The 22379-nt window shown below is 38.1% G+C and overlaps 1 long non-coding RNA gene across 1 annotated transcript; it reads right to left on the bottom strand.

The window, feature by feature from the left end:
• Positions 1–12840: 12840 nt before the first annotated feature.
• On the bottom strand, positions 12841–15031 carry LOC147663509 (uncharacterized). The gene is made up of 3 exons (XR_015305304.1): positions 14981–15031; positions 13885–14043; positions 12841–12897 (listed from the first exon to the last, which is right to left on the bottom strand). It is a non-coding gene; the product is annotated as an uncharacterized LOC147663509 (long non-coding RNA).
• Between the last annotated feature and the right edge of the window lie 7348 nt (positions 15032–22379).

The raw sequence follows: 22379 nt of genomic DNA, 5'->3' as shown, positions 1-22379 counted from the left end.
ACCTGGTGATTTACCCAGTTCCAGTAATTCTTTTTTAACTCTCTCTTAGTCGGAGTGACCTGCTTGGCCCAAGCTTTGGCTAAGCCCAGCTTGGTCAGTAATTCCTTTAGATCTTTAAGCCACTTAACACCTTTGTTGTTATCAAGGGTAATTAGCTCAGAAAGGACCGTCGCATAGCTATGGAGTTCTGGGGTGCGTCTTAGTCTTATCAAGTATAGAATAGGGCAAAGTATATCCACCTCGCTAAAAGTGTGTCTGCCCATGTCAGAGAGTATGGGCTTGAGTGGTGTATTGGTAGTGACGGATACCAGATCTCTAAAGAATTTACTCTTTGATCGTCCAATCTCATTAGTTTTTTCGAAGCCCCAAAGTTCAGCGCCATAAATTCTTGACCTCACAGCTTTACCTTTATAGACTACTAGTGAAGGAGCTACCAGTCTACTTGACGTTAACCTTTGGTCCCTACCAATGGAATCCACCACCCTCTTATGGTTCAGTAACATTTTGTTCATGTGAGTCCCCCATTGCATTTTATTTGATAACCTAATACCCAGTTAATCAAAGGAATGGACTCTCTCTAAGGGGTAAACCATTGTTAGTGAGAGTGTTATTAAAATGTTTGCCCACATTGAAAGCCATAAACGTAGTCTTTGTGATGTTTATCATTAGGCCCCTTTGTGTACAGGAAAAATTGAAAGTGGGTGTGGAGTTCCCGGAGGCCCATTGGGGTTTTCGATATTAAAATAGTGTCGTCGGCCAACAGTAGGGTATGGTTTTTTTCCCCTTCAAAAATTAGATCAATTTTATTTTTGAAATTGGCTAAAAAAACTAACCACTCCATTTACATAAAGTGAAAAGAGGGTAGGAGCCATCACACAGCCCTGGCAAACCGCCTGTTGAACTGTATCTTGTCTTTACTTTTCCCATGAGCCCCCATCTAACTCGGGCATAGGTTTCATCATGGAGGCGTATTAAAATATTTAAAAGGTATGAGGGTAAGCCAATTTCCTGGAGCACTCACCATAGCTTCTCTTGCAGCACTAAATCATAATTGGTTTTAAGCTCAATGAACGCAAGTAAAGACTTCCCATGACAATTATGACTACTTTCCAATATAACAAAGTAATGTAAACAGTCCTGTACTGGTACCTTTACTAAAACCTGTTTGATAGGTGGAAAGATCATCTTCCTCCTCCATCCAATTTTGAATCCTATTTACAAGGGCTTTGCCAACCACTTTCTGCATGGTATCTATTAGGGTGATAGCCCTGTATTTGTTAGTGTCCTCGCCGTCTCCCTTTTTATATATAGTTATGACCTCTGCTCCTTTCCTAGATATAGCGACTTCTGCTCCTTTCATTATATTGTTGATTAAAAGCAGGATATATTGGGCCCACTTCTGTAGTTCTAATTACAGCAAGTCACCCAGTATACCATCTGGGGCTGCTGCCTTTGCAGGAATAGTACACTTAATTGCATTCGCTATCTCTTTCATTTGGAAGAGATTGGTATCTTCAATTGTAAGTGGAACCTGAATTCTCTTCAACTGAGAGGGAGGTAGGGCCTCTAGTTCTTCCGTGTCCAGTCGGGAAAAGTCATCCCACCAGGCCTCATCACCAATATGGTTCGTGATTGTGATGTTGTCCCTCCTATTTCTCATCTTGATTAGAGCCCAAAAGGAGGCGTAATCCCTCTTGAAACAGTAAACTTTCATGTCCTCCTAATGTACCTCTTCCCAATCACGTTTTGCTTGCTTTACTGATATGTTGTAGTCCATCCTCGCTATTTTTACTATTGTGTGTTTTTTCACCTTTTCCGCAGATATTAGTACTTGCTCCTTTTCTCCCTGCAAGACTCAGTGTACCATGAATTGGAGCTTTTTGTTCGGCTCCTAGTGGGGCCACTGCGTCGTCTTTCAAGGAAGTGTGCACCAATCGGAGCAATTGTCTCGTGGCGTATTATGTGGATATTCCCCCCACCCCCCGGACATTATCTCAAGCTGCCTTGAGTTCGGCTGTTTTTGACACTAATATTGAGGAGATGTTCTTTTGTTTTTGGTCCTCTCCTGCGACCTTGGGCCATCTTAGACGCCTACCACAATTAGATAGAATTAACTCCTTTGTGGATACAAGGTAATTCCCAATGGTATTAGAATTTTTGTTGGGATGGGCCCATTGATTTTTTCAGTTTAATATTAGATGGTTGTGGTTACTGTCAATAGTTAGGCCCAATTCCATGTTCATGACATTGGGCCAGAGGCGTAAGTCGACCAAGATATAATCAATGCTGGAAGGGCAAGCAAGTTTATTGTAAGTATTTTTCCCCCTGATGTTGGATAGGGTTCTGCCATTTGTGTCTCTTATGCCATATTCTAGTATTATAGTATTAACTTGTATTACAATCTCAGACCATCTTTTAACCGGTGGTAAGACTAGGGGGGGGCACTGACCATTTGCTATCCTCTTCAATTATCCCTAGGAGATCTTCACTGCTTAGTGGCTCGAATGTGCAGTTAAAGTCACCGGCCGCAATGATTTTATCAAATGAGGGGCACTTGTTTATTTGATTTTCTAGCTGTCTTTCTATGGTCGATTAATTGCCATTTGCTTTCCCTCTTATATAGACTTTAAAGAGCTACAATACATCACCACCCTTCTGACCTTTTATTTTAAGCCACATAATGTCGGGACTTCTGGTCTCATGTAGGAGGGATGAGCAGCCCAGATCTAATCTGATCCAAGCTGTTATTCCTCTAGAAGGCCTGCACTTTCCCGTACACACTGCCGGGATATGCAATGTACTTTAGACAGGTTTTTACAGTGCAGTTACACTCCAAACTCTTCTCGTCTTGTCTTCTTGGCTTCATGGAACAGAAGCACACAGGCTCACACAATCCCCTAAGCCAATCACAACTCTGCTGTCACCAGCAATACAGCAGTTTCGAGATTAGTCTGAGCGCCCTGTTTGGCTGCTCAGGCAGTGCATGGAAGCCTAGGACAGTTCTTCACCTGGCTGGCAGGCTAAACTGACATGTGCAGTAATGTTGTACATATTTTCTCCTCCCACTGGCTCATATATCCCAGCCCCGCACCACCCTAACCTTGCTCTGAGTTCACACTGAAAAATATCTGATAATAACATTGAGTTTTTTCTTTTTTTTTTTTTTGCGCTGCTCAAACAGCAGTGTGGTCACTCTGTTTCACTCTGCTGGAGGAGCCGCTGCAGTCTCGACCTGCAAGTGACCTATTGTCACTAGTGGATTTTGCAATTGACTTCAATGCTATTTTGTCAATTTCTTTTTCAGCACTGATTTTTTGTTCCTTTAAAAATCCATAACTCTTATTATAAACATGCAATTCTGTTATTTTTGGTCGCTACATTAAGATAACATTAAGCTTACTGTATATAGATTGATGCTGGATTTCTTGGAAAGTGTGTTAATTACATGTTCCTCTAGTTAAGCCTTATTTCTTCTAGCCACTCACTTCATAGGACCGAGAAAAATAAGTATTACTGTGAATTCAAGGACCATCTTTTGGATATAAATATAACATTATTTGGTAAGGCTCCCCAGCCATAATATTTTCTATTGCACTTTTCTACAGGTATTCACACATTTTCTTTTTAAACCTTAAGTTTAGTGGATGGGAAACACAGTGCTGCAGTCCAACAGTGACATTTAACTTGAAGGCCTTGTGTACAATTTGTGCACAACATTAGGGGCTTAGAAGTAAGGTTAAATATGTCAAAATAAAATCAATCAATTTCATCGTATTGAAAATAGGAGCACAGGCTCATCTTAACTGTGAGGCATGTTTAACGTATAGAGTAGGACACCCAACAGTAACCGATATGGTAAGACTTTGGGTATATGTAATGCAAAAGATGTAAAACTCCTTAAGATAAATCGCAGGTTATTTTTTTACACTGCACTGTTTAATTCCATAAAGTCCACTACATTTGTTGTTCTTCTTAATTTTGTCAGGCATTAGCTTTATTTGCCAGCTTTTTTGAACAAATATACACAGCAATTCAGTGCATTCTAAATTAATAGTATTTTCAATTAGTAATAATATGAAATTGTAGTTGATGTAGAATCCTAATGATAACATTGCACAATCTGGTATTCATTTTAATTTCTATGTTCATCAAATCAAAAATGATGTTCAATACAATTCTTATTGTTTATGGTTACAAGTTCTTTGTTTCAATTGTTTATAAATATTCTATGTTGAAATGAAGCATAATCACAATAGGCATCACAGACAATATCTTCATAGTATTTTTATCTCATTACTAAAAAGAACAACTTTTTAAGCTTTTATTTATAATTGAACCTCAGTAAACAGTTATACATATTGTATTTTAGTCAATAAATATTAAAAAAAAATTTTTTTATTAAAGTTACATGTAATAATTTACTCAATTTGTCAAAAAATTACAATTAAATTTTTCACTTTAATAAACAAGGCAATCATTCAAAAAATGTATTTCAGTGCGCCCATTTTCAATTTTTCAAATGTCTCAACATCATCTACTTCATCTGCATTGGAGTCTAGGAAGTCCCCTCTCATCAGTACAAGTTCTGCTTCATATCTATTTAAATCTTCATGTTTTTGTAGAATTTTGATTGTCATCTGCAAAGAGAAAAAATTGACTTTTAAAGCAACATACTTTTAGCTTAATAAGCTTACATGGAAAGTAATCATACCATATAAACATTCCATACAATAATTACTTTTCTATTTTATTTTATTTTTCAGAACTATACATTTTTAAGATGTATTAAGAAGCAGGTGTTAAGTGTGTACACTTATTTTCTGTTTTCAAAACTTTCATGCAAAATAAATGTTGCAAATTAGCTTTTTCTAATAAGATAAGCTTCTTAATTTTTATTCTTTTCTTGCAAACATTTTTATTTCATGTTATACGAAAAGACACATTTAAATGTACAACTATTTCAGATTTTAAATATTGCTTATCTTTTGTTGTCTTTCATCAGTTCTATATTTAGTATTACCCTTCCTACCTAAAGTTTTGAACCTGTTACAAGTTGTCTGATTACACCCAATTTAAACATACAAGGACATCCGTTTGCCTTTTGTGTTTCTGAATGGAAAATGCCTGGTTATTTTAATTTTCAATGTTTTACCATCGTTGGCTAAATAATCGAACCCTACATACTTTCAGGTTAATGTGCATACACTGTTAAATAGCACATTTTAATTTATATTATTTTATGCAATGATATATGTTTTAGATTAAATGCTATTTAGGTGACATGTAATGAATTATTGGCAGTTATCATAATAATCACAAATTCTAAGGTATGTCTTGTAAAGAGAAGGGGTAAATAATTTGTTCACATTTATGTTTTTGGAAACTTTCCCAATACCCTTATAAGTGTATAACCACATTTTCATGCACCACATGCCCAAATATTCATATTGGCCACCTGATCACAGAAGATGGCTAAACACCAACTCATATTTTCATCCCTTTCAATAACAATGCATTATATTTCTTTTTTAATATGAACATCTTATAACGGTTAAACACATCAAATTAAATAATGTTCTGGCATAAAAGTAAACTACATTTTTAATTCAGAAACATTTTTCAAGTATAACCCCTATTTGCCCGCTTGTGATTCTCATAATGCGAACTAATCTCATTAAAACTTTCTGCTTGGCCTGACCAGGTTTAGTTTTTCACATGCCAGATTTTTATTCAATAATGCTCAAGATGACTACTTTATTCAAGAAAGTCCACTGTTTTGTCAGGTACACAACTTTTCAATGTATGTCCATCATAATGATAACATCCTTCACAACATGTCAGTCATAGACATTATTATTCCAAGATTAGTCATAAATATGATATAAATGGCCACAAATATAGCATGATTACTAACAATATGGCATTTAAAGCTTCCATTATCCAATAATTACTTTGGGGAAGCCTTTATTTAAGCTGTATTAAACTTTATTATGCCATTGTAAACATAATACCAACAAAATTGTCAGTAATCACAAAAGGTCATGCAAGTCCGTTTTTACTGCACTGTGAGAAGTTTTCACACTTTTCAAATTCAAAGGAGTGACTTGGCATTTGCCGGATAGCTAATGCAAATTAGCATCCCTGGGTTTTAGGTTGGGAACAGGTAAGTAAACCTTATAAAAATTGTTTTAAATAAATATTTGCAAAATATTACATATAAATGTAAACTCTTTGCATCAATTTAGTACTAATTACCTGTCAATAGTCACAAAAAAAAGTATATAATCTTTACTTTGACATTTTTCAGAAAGATGCTTGTGCCTTTTTAGTAGAGAAAAACTATTTGTACAAAATATATACAATAAAGAATGCCTTGGACTATAGACACAACTACTTTTTTGAACATACCAGTTTTCGGAAACTTAAATATTTGTAGGTTATTGTGCTCAACCTGCAGGTGCAATGGTCTTACATACCTCGTTGGTTCTGAAAAGCTAATGATCTCCTTCCCTTACGCGCAAACTTAATTTGAGGAACATCCAGTAACAGGGCATCAGCCGATATTAAAGATTGGTTTGGATTTTATCTTAGTTAATGCTGGACAGTGTAAACTGTGGACAATGTCTGGGTGACCGTGTTGTGTCAATTTACAGCAAGTGTAGTCTTAACTGCCCTTTTCTGAACATGTTGCAAACAGGGCCAAACATTTAAGAAAGAAGCCAAATGTAGTGCATTGCATTAGTTTACCTGAGAAAGAATGGTAGCACTATGTTTCATACCCATGTTTGCAAGCCAAAAAGAAAAAACAGGACACTAAATTTAAATTTACTTGCTTTTAGAAAGTCAACTAAAATTTTATGAAGAAAGACAGTGCTATATCAGATTAAGTGCCGGTGTAGAAGCCCATTTCAAAGTAGAAGCGCATCAATTACTATTTTCAGTTATTGACAAAGGTTCTAAGTCAGAAGATGTGTTTTATCCCTCTTAAATTTCAAGGCATTTTTTCACAGCCCCATGCTCAATGACAGCATACATGCATAAAAAGCAATCTCAGATGTAGATTCACCTCTCAGATGTCTTGTCACCTCTCCTATGGGCTGCTTAATGTCCGGTCCCTTTGTAAGCACCACACGGACATCGCCTTCCTCATCGAGTCCGCGGGGCTCGATGTTCAGGTTCTAACGGAAACCTGGACGCGGGAGGACTGTGAGGTTGAACTGGGTTTTTGGCCTAGCCTCCAGGGTTTAAGATCAACCATACCCCTCGTGTGAAGAACCGGGGTGGTGGGATTGGATTAATTTATTGAGACATGCTAGCTCTCTCCCAGCTTAAGACTAGAGAGGTGTCGGGCTTTGAATTGATGGGGTTTTCTCTTAAAAATCACGAGAAGACTTTTTGCTCGGGCGTTTTGTGCTACCGTCCGCCTGGCAATGTACCTTCCCTCCCTGACTTCATTGACCTGATTTACGACCTCTCTAACACCCCCTCTAAGCTAGTGGTCTTTGGGGATTTTAACCTGTGGTCGGGTGGCCCGCTGGACAGTGCACTTTCCACTCTGTCCCAAGCCTGCAATGACATCCAGCTGCAACAGCTGGTCCGGTCAGCCACACATCGGAAGGGCCACGTTCTGGACCTAGTTTTCGCAGACACCCAACTTGTGTCGGTGGATGACATCTTGTGTCAATACTGGATGGATCACTCGATGGTTGCTTTCTCCCTCTATTTGGGGGATCACTCCTCTGTGGAAGCTGGATCTAGACAGGCTAAGTTGGGCAGACCTTGGTCTCGACTCCTAAAAGCCTCGCCTCTGCCCAGACTACTACCGGGCAACTTCAGTTTGAGTGACTCAGTGGAAGAGAGCTATACCACCTTGTGTCAGTCCATCTCGAACTCTTTGGACAAGGTAGCGCCACTCCGTAGGTCAAGGGGCAGGCTGAATTGGTCGAGCCCCTGGTATACAAACGCCCTGCGGCAGTTAAACCTTAGCTACAAATGCGCCGAAAGGGCGTGGAGGAAGCAGTATTCTGACTCGGCGAAGGCTATCTTTAGGCAGTCCCTGCAGGAATATAAGACACAGATTAAGGTGGCTAAGGCGTCCTATCTGGAAGCCACCTTGAATCAGGCTTCCAACAAGTTGCAAGCACTGTTTAAAATTGTTAGGGACCTGACTCATCCTTCATGCACGGTCAATAATGTTCCTGCGTCGCAGGTCTTGTGCGACTCCCTGGCCTGCGCCTTCGAGGAGAAGATCGTTAAGATCTTGGAATGTTTACTGAGCCCAGTACCTTCCTCCCCCGGTTCGGGAGCTCCGGACGGCTCGCCCAGTCGACCCCAGCTGTGTGGTCCTGCTCTCGGTTTGGGAGCTCCGGACTTGCCTCCCAGTCGACCCCAGCCGGGTGGCCCTGCCCTCAGTTTGTGAGCTCTGGACGTACAGCCCCGTCGACCCCGGCTGAGTGGCCATGCCCTCCGTTTGGGAGTTCCGGATGTGTCGTCCAGTCGACCCCAGCTGAGTGGTCATGCCCTCAGTTTGGTATCTCCGGCGGACTCGTCCAGTCGATCCCAGCTCAGGGGTCTTGCTCTCAGCTTGGGAGCTCCGGACGTTGTGTCCAGTCGACCCCAGCTGAGCTGCTTTCCCATCCCCTACTTTGAGGAGTTCTGTAGTCTGGCACAGACGGTGTCATCTGCCTCCCCGCTTGATCCACTCACCCCTAAATTTTGGAAGGTGTTTCAGGACGAACTTTTCCAGCCCTTGTACTCCATCTGTCTATAGTTGTTTGACATTGCAACGTTCCCGGAGTGCTGGAAACTGGCAGTGGTATCACCTCTCCTTAAGAAATCCACCTTGGACCCCGCTTGCTTGTCTAATTACCGACCCATTTCCTTTCTTCCCTTCCCCATTAAGATCATGGAGAAGTTAGTGACCCGCTCCTTGTCTGGCTTCCTGGAAGAAAACATCTGGTTTGATGAGGCACAGTTTGGCGTTCGCCCAGCACATGGGACGGAATCCGCGCTGGTGACCGTGCTTGACAACTTGCGGTCGCGGGTCGACAGTGGTCGGGCAGCCTTTTTGGTGCTGCTCGACATGTTGGCCGCGTTCGAAGCGGTCAGCCATCCTACCCTTATCAGGAGGCTGGAGGAGTGTGGTGTCACGGCAAGTGCAAGGGACAACCGGCATCAGGTGGTGGCGTTACCACCTTTCAGCTCGGAGGTGCGGAGAGTGGGGCATGGGGTGCCACAGGGCTCTGCCATCAGCCCTATACTCTTTAACCTTTACCTCCGCCCTCTGGTCCAACTAATTAAATCATTTGGTATCTCGGCATTTAATTATGTGATTGATACCCAGTTGGTCTTTTTGCTGGAAGGGAAGAACGCGGTCCCACTGGAGACTTTCCATCGATACATGTCAGCCACAGCTGACTGGCTCAGTTCTAACTCGTTGCAGTTTAACAGTACCAAGACTGAGGTACTGTACTGCTCCTCGGACCGGGTTCCTCGTGTTCTCCTGGCGAACTTCTGGCCCCCGTTGTTCCCCGAGACTGTGTCAGCCGCCGAGTCGGCTCGCAACTTGGTGGTTATATTTGGCCCTATTTGAAGCTGGACATGCACGTGAACAAGATCACGTCCACGTGCATGATGCTGCTTCGCATGTTGCGTAAAGTTCTGCCCCTTCTTCCCGAGCAGGCTAGGCCTCTCGCCACAATGCTAAAATTGAAGGGTGTGCCCGCCACTGCGGCGGGCACAATTGAAGGGTGTGCCCGCCACTGCGGCGGGCACATCCTAATTCCCCCAACTGGATCCCCGTCTTTATGGCGGGCGGTCTCCTTCTCCATTATATCATCTTCAATCGTTCATATCTTCTCATTGTATTAATCTTACTTTCTTATGTAGATTTTATGACATTTCTGTCAGTAAATACAAATATAAACAATTTGCACAATGCTTATGAAGGTGCAATTCAATCCACATGTTAATGCGTTATTTAATTCACACGTCTGCATTTCATGAGGTGCTATAAAATCTAACGTTTCCCATCTTAAAATCAACTTCTTCACCTCAGATTTGTCATTTGTGTGGGCTAACAATGTAACTACTTTTTATTTGCATTTTATATGCATTTACTTATATTTCTTAAACTTAACCACAAATAAGTTTTAAACACACTTTTAAATTATTTATTTCGTTTATTAAATTCACAATTTAGAAAAGCAGTGATCATTTCATTACCGAAAACTCTCACCTCTGGTAATAACACATCAATCATGAGTGATGTGTTTCGGCTAATTATTGAAAAATTTAGAACTTTCTTTATTTGTTCCGTTAGACTTCTTGCCTGCAATACAAAATAGTTATAGTATTGGTATTAGCGACGTTGTTTCATATAATAATTCAATTACAAAGTGTGGTTGATAAAGATAATACTTTACTCACATCATTTTCATTGAATATTGTCATCCTCCTATTTAATTCTTGTTTTAATTTCGGCATAAATGTAGGGTTTGAAAAAAGGAACATTCTATTTGATTTCTTTTTACCCTTTATAATATTGTTTGCATGTTCCTATTAACGATAAAAAACAAATCAACAATTAGACAAATCAATGTTTCTCAAATTTGACCGTATTATCATTTAGCAAGTAGCAGAGAATGTCCTAAAGTTTTGTTGTCAGCTGTCTTTAACTAACCAACTATACATTATAAATACAGTCAGCTCTACTTCATTGTACTTATTGAAAAGACTTGAAAAAAATCAACTTTCTTTAATATGAGCACAAGCTCAAAAAATAAAGAACTAAGTTACTCTTGACTTTCACACACATGGAGTATGTTAGGAGTAAGACAACTTATACATGTAACTCAAGAGTAAACCAGGTATTTGGCAGAAACATTCTACATATAATCATATCAAAGGTTTTGTGTATCAGTCCTGATGAAAATGTATGCTTACTTTAACAGAGGGAGCTCCTCTACTAGGGAGGAGTAGTCTTGCCTTACTGCTTTCACACAGTTCTAGAAGCAGAAACATAAAATGGTAATAGCTTTGTTTTATTATCAATTTATTTATTTTTGCCTGCGGATGGGTGGGCGGAGTGGGCTCTGCAAAAGGAAGGGGAGGAGCGGTGTGCCTGAGCAATACTTAATGTGCAAAGACTGTTTTTTCAGCCCCCTGGGGCTACCCAAACTAGTCATGCACACTCTGTCCTGCTCCATGCATGCTGCAAGGCAGCATGTAGAACATGGCCTCTCTATAAGCCGCTGGCTTGGCGGCATCTGCAACAATCAAAATGCTGCTTGGAGTACTATGATTGCTTTATTGAAGGGACTCTGACTGCCTGATTTTGGTTCATGTTACTGCCAGGGTCAGGAGCAGAGAATATGCTGGACCCGGACGGTGTAAATGTAAGTTTAATTTTACCCCACTCACTCCTCAGCCAAGGAGGTCGCAACTATATACCAATTGTCTCCTTTATATTTTCTGTTAAGTAGGAGTCACTTTTATGTTTAATATACACATATTAAATTTGTTGTAACTCAATCTAAGTTAGTAACTGCTTATATAAGCTGTGTTGAAGGAATATCAATGAAATTTCACCAGGCACCCAGATACTAATTACAATTTAAAAATGTTGCTATTTGTAGACATCCTGCATGGTATGTTACTATATTAATGATTACACAACGTAATAGAATCATTCAGTAATATATCAAATTTCTCATACATTTACACTGTATGACAGTTGATGCACCCTCCGCAGTTGGACAGAGACCTCCCCAGAGGAAAGAATAGGTTAGGTTACAGTTGACAATTATGTTTGTAAATAGCATTTTTTTTTAAAATCTGTTTATTAGCATAGTTTTGAGAGCAGTAATAGCATACAACTTCATTCATGTAATCTCAGTGTAAATTCCGTTGGTATATGTATGCGGTTGCTCCAAGCATATATAGAAACATAGTGAATTCGATTTTTCATTTGGTCGATGTACTGGAACAAACTAACAAACCCCGTTCACAACCGGTCCCACCCTCCACCCCTACGAAAACCCACCCGACACTCTCTTAGTAGGCACATAAATGAAATATCGACATGTGGGTCACACTCAATGTACTGATACAAAGTGCAAGGCTAACACACTAAATAGCATTTTATAGATTGTTATTAGTACTATATTAATATTACGAAATATTGATTCTAAATAGACGTGTAATTTGTGACCATGGGCTTGCATCAAACCTTTTTAACTCTGGGTCTTGTAGTACATTTTGTTTATTACTTCATGAGTCAAAAACATGCTCTTTTATGATATTCACCAAAGTACTTCACATTATTTCCTTATTTAGTTACTAATTTTTTCTTCAATTATCTCAGGCCTCGATTTATTTTAAGACTCAATTACATTGCTATATACTTAACCCCTATCCACATGTTCCGCTAATAATTATCGCCAGGTTCTCATTTGGAAGCCTGACCATGAGTTTAAGTACATTAAATTGAGAGAACACTGTCAACTAATTAAAAAATGCATATGACCAAACTATGTCATTAAGTAAACTGTTTTTTTTTAAAAAAGTTGCTATATCACTAGAAGGTACATAATTACTTAGTAAAGTAAGTAATAAAAACATTTTTTCAGAGAAGATAGAAATGAATAAAGATAAGTTTTTTTCAACATTTTTACAAATTTTCAAACAACATGCCACCTTCCTTTATGTCATGGCTCTTGAACATAATACATATAATTGCTGGAGGTATTTCCCTTCAGTACATTGGTGTTAATGAATACATGTTTTAAACGAACAAAATGTAAAAATCATAGAAATACTCATTATCTTATACTAGCCTTTATCTCATCTTCAGTAAGTAAATTCACAATGCTTCTGTCTTCCAAGGTTTTTTTAAGCCTACAAATTAATAAATTCATATTATTCGATTGTCTGACAATTTAACCTTTTATTTTGAAAAACATAACCATTGAATATAATTAATGTATAGATGAGTCTTTTTACAGTAATACTTATTCAGTATTATTTTTAATATAATAATGCCTATCCCATAAAATCTTTTTTTAATATTTTCAATTATCATCATATTTTAAAAATTCAACATCATTACAATCAATGCCATCAACAGATTCAGAATTTGTGGAATTCTTCTTGTGCATTTCTTAACCACAAATTCAATAATTATGTGACAAAATTTAAATATAAAATTTTCTTGTTGTGAATTACATAGTGCTCTTTTTTTTATAAAAGGAAAATAAATCATCTCATAAAGACTTGTTTATTGTGAAGTATTGACTAACATTTCTAAAAGCTAAGAAGATTTCTAAGAATACACAATACCAATTATGTCACTTATAGATTCATGTGAGTAATTCTCGAATGCTGCTGAATGACAAATAATTTATGTGCATACATTTAAGTTTGTTTAAATGTAGCAATTGTCCTACCTAACAGTTTTTAGCCTCAACGTCTTGCATGTTTTACTTTTCGCAGAACATCCTACCTCTAAACCTCAACTATTAATCATAATGTTTCTTCTTTAACCTCAACTGGTGACTTCGATTGTACTTCAAATGTGGGAATTTCAAGTATCACTACTTACTTTTCCGAAGTTTCCATTGCTCATATTTTCCTTCAATGTATTGTCCAATTATATAGGAAGATATATCTACACCTAATCATTTATTATGGATTTCACCATGCAAACATGGTAATAGGAACAGTAAAGATATCACTTGAATCATTCATTAAATATAAATGTGTAGGTATGCAGTACAAACTACCTTTTCAATAATCCAAGTTTACTGTGACTCATAGTTTTGCACCTTCAATTTCAATAAGCAGGTTAAATAATTACATATATTCAATATTAAACTGTATATTTACCTGTCCAATGCGATTGGAAATTTTTTGTGGCATCCGCAATAAAATGGAGTGTCAACAAACTGTTCTGTAATTGGCACATCTGCACAGTCTGAATGTAACCACTGTTTGCACTTTTCGCACTCTATCCATTCTAGTTTTTGTTCTTTGGGATATAGTGACCTGTTGATGCAAATATATTTTGAGAACACATTTACTACAGTGACTATAACATTTTTAAAATACAATGTCCATCTTTTACATCACTTTTCCAGGCATTGAGGGGCATATTCACAAGCAATAGCGATAATTATCGCTATTGCTTGGTTAGAGACAAAAAATGTATCGCCGGGCGGCGGCGATTTTTAGCGCAGATAAACCTTGGTATTACCAAGGTTTATCGCAAATGCGATAAAAAATGGCCGCAATGCATGAATATGGCTGAAAAGTCAGCGATATTCATGCATTACCAAGCTAATTCTCTTAGCCATGTTATCAAACTCCCATTGGATAACATGGCTAAGAACTGCTCCTGGAAAGGTGTTCGCTTTTGGAGATATTCCTTGCTTTGCACTAATATCTCAAAAAGTTGGTAATAGGAGATAGCGATGTTTCCAGTCACTAACATCTTGGCACGCCCACTTTGCATGTCATTAGTGATAAATATCACTGACATGCAAAGCGGGTTTGAAGATGTCCGCTATCTCCTATTAGCTGTCGCTAACTGGTGTTAGCGACAGTTTGCTAATAGGGAGATAATTTTATCTCCGCTTTCTTGGCTTTTAAAGCCAAAAAAGCAGAGATAAACCTCCTTGTGAATATGGCCCCCGGTACTTGTTAACATTATCTCCAAATCTCAAAACTCAGAACAACATAAACAAAATGGAAATAAAAATTCGAAGCGTGCTTTATTTTTTTTTCCAGCTTAGGACGGAAGCTACATATTTATAACATAATTCAAGATCACTATAGATTCTCTTGCATGCATTCCCCTGTAAAAAACTATTATTATTTTAATTGCACGTTTTTATTTGTGTACACATACAAGTACTAGTCACTGTCACAAACTAACATTTATATAATATATAGCTATATTTTTAACAGACGTTACTTAACTTACTTTTTTTTTAAATCAGTACTCTCTTGGTATAGGCAGACCATCTCTTTTGCTGCAATGCATTCTGTGCCATTGATTCCTCGAACTAGGCTCTTTCCTGTCTCCCTGTTTTGGACAACACTTTGCTCTGCTTCTGCAGTCTCTTCTTTTTGCAATAACTGTTCGGTTTTCAGACCACTCTCTTTGGAAAGTGGGGCTACCTTCTCCTTCTTAATGCCCTATAAAAGATCAATATACTTTTAAATGTTTATGTTCAGTGCGGTTAGTGTATAGCTGTGATTTACACTATGAGTAACGCTGCTTTCCCCAATGGTATTTGTTCACATAGTTTGCACTTATGAAAGCATGCACTTAACTTTCTCTTATTTTGCTGTCATTGAAATGGTTTTCTGCCAAAGACAAACTATTCTCTTTAATGGTAAAAAAATGTAGTGAGTACAATAGCATATGGTGCCACACTACATGCGGACATAAATGCCTATGTGCTCTATTTTGGCATGATAAAATGTTTTGACATGGGAGTAACAATTCACAACAAAATATCAAGAACCGTTCTCAGGAAATTGTGACTGACAAGATTGGCGTTTGAACAAAAAAACAGTACTTCATAATTTATTTGAAAATGAAATTTTTAAAGGTAAGACATTAACAACAATAATTGATTGCTAATTTAACTTACAAGTAACTACATAAAATACTAACATAAAATTGATAAGTCATGTCACAAAATAATCTAAACACATCTAAAAAACTTTGATAATTGTACCTAATGTAATGGAATTTATTATTTTGTATGATACTTTATTTTAAACCTGCTGTTGATGTAACAATAGAATCATTGTCACTCAACCCACAACTTCAAACTCAGACAGAGCTACAGTTAGATCCAAAAATGATTTTTGTTGACATTTTACTTTGATAAATTGTGATAAGTGGATTTGACATATGTTCACATCATGGCTTTAAACATTCAGCTGCATTTGAATACTATCATATTTTGTTGAACCAATGCATGTTTTGAAAAGAAAAGAAAAGTCATAATGTTTATCAATTGTATTGTAACAGGAGGACAAATAATGCAGAGCTACATAGTATGACATTTTATTCTCAAGAGAAGCTGATGCATGGGGCAAGTTTCTCCTAATTAAGAAGTGACATTCCAATACCAAATATGATTATAACTCTTGAGTACAGTTGATGATCTCATATCCACCATTCAACTGACGTATAGTATGTCCTTTGCATTTATTTTACACAAAGTAACATTTCATTTTCTCACCTGCCACATAAAATGCGCTTTTTTATTCAACAATAATCAGTGAAATAAATATTATGTGTACACACATCAAATTTGGATGTATGATGTTAACCAAATTCTTTAAAAAAATTGTATTATTACACTAGGAAAAAATTGAAATATTTTATTAGTATTCATTATCTAATTAATGAATAAATTTTCATGCCTGCTTTCGAAGAATCAACATGAGTTTTGAAGCATGGTATCTTCTTAGGTGCTGCATATTATTTGCAGATAATTCTTCGTATGACATTAAGATACCCCGACTGACAACATCAGCTGCCTAATAATTGAAGAAAAAAATATGCTGTTGTGTATCCATGGAAATGAATAATAGACAATTAATAAAGTTATTTATGTAAACTTACAGTGCAGACAAATACACCACAACTCTCACTGTCTGTCTGTTTCCATTGTATTGGGTATTCTATTTTCCACTGTTGAAGATCCCATATGTTCTTGAAAACATTACTGAATTATAAAAAACAACGGAACAATTCTGATAAATATACCACAGTGGTTATACTATTATTGTACAATTATTGATAATAATAATTTTACAGGTGTGCTGGTGATACTTACCAAAGGATGTTCATGTCATTAGCATCAATACTTTTATATTTGGCCAAGGAATCAAAAATTTGTATTATATGTGTTTTGCCATTAAAAATCTGCAAAAAATCAAGTGAAATAGTGCTATACATCAAAACGTAATAATAAAAAAACAATACGATGTTTGTCGAATACTCATTCATTTATATATATATTTGCAAAGCCATTATATCAATAAGCGATGATTAAATAAAAAAAAACTAAAATGTACTAAAAAAAACATCAATGAGTTATTACTTCAATAAAGCATAGATTTTACTAACAAAGTTTAAAATGCACACCCCTGCAGTATAGAGGCTGTCCACTGACATGTGCAAAGGCTGAACAAAGTACATATCTTATTGTACCTATTCAAAAAAGATGTATGTGCTCATAACTTGCACTACAGCACCACTGTTCAAATACCAGATAGAATACTTTCTTTTTACACTCGAACTTTTATTGTGACTCAAATCTTTTTGATGTGTGTCACTTTGTGCACCCACAAATTCACTTTCTCAAAAAAGTGGTGTGCCAATGTGACTGCTTATGATGTTTATCAGTACAGATTTGAAAATCAGTTTACTTCGTAGTCTTACTGCTGCTTTTTCAATAACTCTTTAGATTTGAAATAATTCCAATGTAAATTTAACTTGGCATACCCAGAGAATAAAATGGTTTCCAGTTTCTGGTGAACTTCCGCCAACAACTCGAGGAAAAAAAACTATGCTGTCCCTGTGAATGTCCTACAAAATGAAAATAGAAAACAATGCTAAACAAATAATATTTTATACCCCCTTTACTGACCTAAAAAAGTCATATAGACATTAGGGGGCATATAACACACAGTGTCAAAGGGCACAATTGGCTTTTTGCACCTGCTTTGTTGTGAAGTTCTTCATGTTTCATGGAAACTATTGTAGCAGACCTCGCGGTAGATCAAAAAAAAGTCCATTTGGTGAAATGCTACACCAGTTAACTCACACTATACATGATATTGGATGTACCTCATTTCCTATGGGCATAGGCAAACACAATTTTCCTACCATGATTACTGGACCACCGTACATCCCATCAGACATAAAGGAGAAACATTTTCCGCTACCAATATGCACACATTATTCTAATTAGTCACCCATACATACAAAAAACTTCACTGACTAGTATACACTTACCCCAATGTCCGTATCACATTTCACACCACCAGTAGACAACTCAGCAGAGCCAACCTTTTGAACAACACTGGTACCCACATCTGAAGAACCAAAGTCACTTGCTTCACCTTCTTCGTTCTGGCTCCTAATCTACTTCACATGAGGCCTGCCAACTCCGTATTGTAATTTATATAGAAATACAAATTAAAGCTCTTCACGTAGGCACCAGCCAGCCAGACCCACTTGCTCATATGCCCCAGTATACCATACTGGATGAAATGTTGGTTTAAAAGTACACTTAACATGACATAAAACAACAGCGCATAGCATGAGTGACCAGACATTTTCCATTATCTTCGATTTCTTTAATTCAAACTGCTCATAAGTTAAAAATGTTTGCGATACATAATCGCCAATATGCTTGCGAGTTTGTTATCAACATAATGCTACTTTCATAAATTATAAAACATATACAAGATTTTTTTGGCAAAGGAATGATGAGCTTTTCTGGATTAATTCCTAAAAGATGATGGACAATGTCAACCTGGAATCTAAGAATAACATGGAAATTTGATTTACATATCTGAACCATTATGAAAAGATACTTACAGATCGTTAGAGATGCCCAACAGGTCAACAATTATATGAAGTTAATCAATTAATGAATCAATCGATAAGGATGTTTCAATCCGGCAAATCACCCGTTAATGTCTCTATACTATGGAGTTGCTAGCTACTTTGCGGATAAAGCTCTCAGAAACACAGAGACAACAGAAGGAGTAAAACAGTGAAAAATAAGAGAACAGCATGAGAAAGCACTCAGAAAAATGGTTCAGTTGAAGGTAAAAGCAATTAAAAAAAGGCAAACGTTGGGGTAATGTAAGATAAAAGCAGTACAAATGATAGAAAGGCATGAAAAAGCACTCGGAACAATGAGGCAGAAGCAGAGTGGTGCAGCAGCATGGGTCTGCTTGCCCCAATCTACATTTAAAAGTATAAATGTTATACCACTTTTTATTCCGGTCGTACAATTATGAGATTTATGTGCAAATTTAGTCAATCCTTATCTCTATTGGCACATATTAGCTAAATAATTGATTGAAACTAGAGTAAAACTTAGTGATTCACATTAAATCCAAAATGCATTTATTTACCTGCTTCCTAGGATACTGTGATTACTGTTCTGCATGTGCATGCAATTATAAATATTACAAAATATTCATCATTAAAACGCATTAAATAATTTATGAAATTTTAAAAACACACTGAATCACTGTAAAACAATAAATTCTTTGTAAATAAGTTCTTCATAATGAAGTGTAAGCATTATTAAAAAATTAAAAAACAAAAGAGGACTTTGTTAATTTGTTATAAAAAACGGCAAGTAGCCTTTAATATTTATTTACCTTTAAGCTTGAGATGTTTTGCTTCACTTTTCCTAATTTTTCAAATTCTCTCCACCAAGAAACGAACTGGAAAGTTTCTATAATGTGATACTAAATATTGATAAAAAATATCATTGTTTGGAAATAATTGATATTTCCTTTTGTTTTATGGTACTCCTCAAATAAATCGCATGCTTGAAATAGACATTGATATATGCACATATGATGGGAGCACAAAAACACACCCAACTGTAAAATTTACAATAGATTATCTTATCTCATGTCATTAATTGAGCTTCCCAACAATATCTTATGAGATATGCTGTTTAGTGTTCATTTAATACATCATTCAATCTCAATCAATGGAGTTATATTTAATTACTAGCATTTATTGTATCTGACTCAAATACATGACATTTAAAGACACTGAACCAATCTCAAAAAAAATTACAATCAAGGGCTAAAGAAATAGAAGTCTAGAAAAATGTATTTCTTGTACAGACAAAAATGCTACTTAATTAGCAATTTCACACTTTTATATGTAACTTCGCATATCAAGTGTTTTTAACGTTACAAACATCTGTGTCTCCAAACTTCAGTATGAGCTACTTATGTTCAATGAAAATCTTACTGAGCTACTAATGTTATTAGTGCTGTAATATTGACCACATCAGACAAGATTTATATTTGTAGGAATGCCAGTCAAGACTGCTAGAAGTGATTACCGCAATGCATCAGCAAAGTTTTTAGCAGTATTTATAAAAACATATTTTAGAATTTTTTCAACCATCCCCATGGGTCATACATAACAGCAAGAATGTAATGACCCTGTAACCAAAATAAGAAGACTACCTACGAATGCATGAGTTATTACTCAAATAATACCTTTTATTATGACATAGGGTGTAGATTTTAAAAAGGAAAGTGCAAGATAAAGGGTATAGTGTTGCAAAAATAATTGGTTGTCTTTCAAATTATACTGGAGAGATGAGTGAAATTCACAAAACTTCACTCAAAACATTAGCTTTCCATCATGAATACACAGTTTTTAATACTGTTATATATGTATTGAAGCAACGAAGCGAAAGCTTCAAATTTAGTAGGCTGTATTCCATACTGGAAAGCTAAATTACAAGTAGCTGGAGAGCCACCTCTAGCTCGCGAGCTACTTGTTGGAGAACATTGTCATAGCTTTTCATCATATATATATATATATATATATATATATATATATATATATATATATATATATATATATATATATATATATATATATATATATATATATTTTTATATTAGGATTTTGTCTTACGTTTGTCTTAAGAATATCTTTTATGTGAAAATGTACCCCCTTGTATACTTGATAAATATTTTGAAAGTCACCTCAGAGTTCCATAACTTTGTAAACAAAATTTTCCTTTGGCATTGTTGCTCTATATTGTTATGGGACATCTTGGTGACTTGTAATACTTCTATAATGTACGTCAACGTTAATATTATCCATTACCCCAGGACCCCGCAGACGCCAGCCCACCCGCCGGACCTACGACGCCGCCACCGTCAACGCACTCAACACCGGCCGACCCCCGGGATGCTACCGAGCCACCCCGAGACGAACCCACGGACCCTTCAGCTGCCACGCCTGCAAGTTCACCTGCATCCGGACCTGTCCCGCACCAACACCCGCCAAGCCGAACACCAGCAGCAACCACCTGAAGTGCATCCTCCTCAACACCCGCTCCGTCCACAGACACGCCATCGAACTCTGGAACCTCCTCGACACTACAGCCCCTGACGTCGCCTTCCTCACGGAAACCTGGTTGAACGACTCCTCAGCGCCCGACATCGCCTTCGCCATCCCGGAGGGCTACAAGATCACCCGAAGGGACCGCATCAACAACACAGGAGGAGGCATCGCCATCATCTACAGCGACACCATCCGCATCACGACCAACACCGACGACACCCTGACAACCGCCGAACACCTGCAATTCCAAATCCACACGGACCCCAAAACCGCCCTCAGAGGCACCCTGATCTACCAACCCCCGGGACCACGCACTCAATTCAGCGAGGACATCGCCGACTTTATCAGCCCGCATGCCCTCCCCTCCGCTGACTACATCCTCCTGGTAGATATCAACTTCCACCTGGAGAACAACAACGACCGCAACACCATCACCCTGCTCGACAACCTCGCCAACCTCGGTCTCAAGCAGCTGGTGTCCACCCCCACCCACCTCGCCGAACACACACTCGACGCCGTCTTCTCATCCAGCAAAGACATCGCCTTCAGCCACGCCACCGGACTCCACTGGACGGACCACAGCTGCGTCCACTTCAGCTTCAGAAGGACCACAATCCACCACCACCAGCAACAGGTTGCACGAAGAAGCTGGAACAAGATCACAGCCGACCAGCTCGCCGCTTCCCTGAGCCAGCACCCCCCGCCAGCTCAGCGAACCCCAGCCAGGCCGCTGACAACCTCACGAAGTGGATCAGCAACTGCGCGGACGAACTCGCCCCACTGAGGACCCCGCCCAGCAGACCCGGCAGCAAGAACGCACCATGGTTCACCGACGAACTCAAGAGCTCCAAGAAGAACTGCCGAGCCCTCGAGAAAGCCTGGAGAAGGGAACCAACACCGGACAACATGACCACCCTCAAGCTTGCCACCCGGAAGCACCACCAACTGATCCGCGCCACCAAGAAAACTGCATTCAAGGACCGGCTGGACAACAACGCACACAACTACAAGGAACTCTTCAACATTGTGAAAGAGCTCTCCAACCCAAACGCCGGAAACAACAACATCACCCCATTGCAAGATCTCTGCAACTCCATCACCTCCTACTTCCACAACAAGATCGCGAACATACACAACAGCTTCAGCACTCAACCGACGCACGCCACGATCGAACCACCGCCCCCCACCACCACCCTCCGCGCCTGGACTCCGATCAGCACCGAAGACA

The sequence above is a fragment of the Lissotriton vulgaris genome, unplaced genomic scaffold, assembly GCF_964263255.1.
Source record: "Lissotriton vulgaris unplaced genomic scaffold, aLisVul1.2 SCAFFOLD_1060, whole genome shotgun sequence".
In the NCBI taxonomy this organism is placed as follows: domain Eukaryota; kingdom Metazoa; phylum Chordata; class Amphibia; order Caudata; family Salamandridae; genus Lissotriton; species Lissotriton vulgaris.
This window is presented reverse-complemented; position numbering and strand designations above follow the sequence as displayed.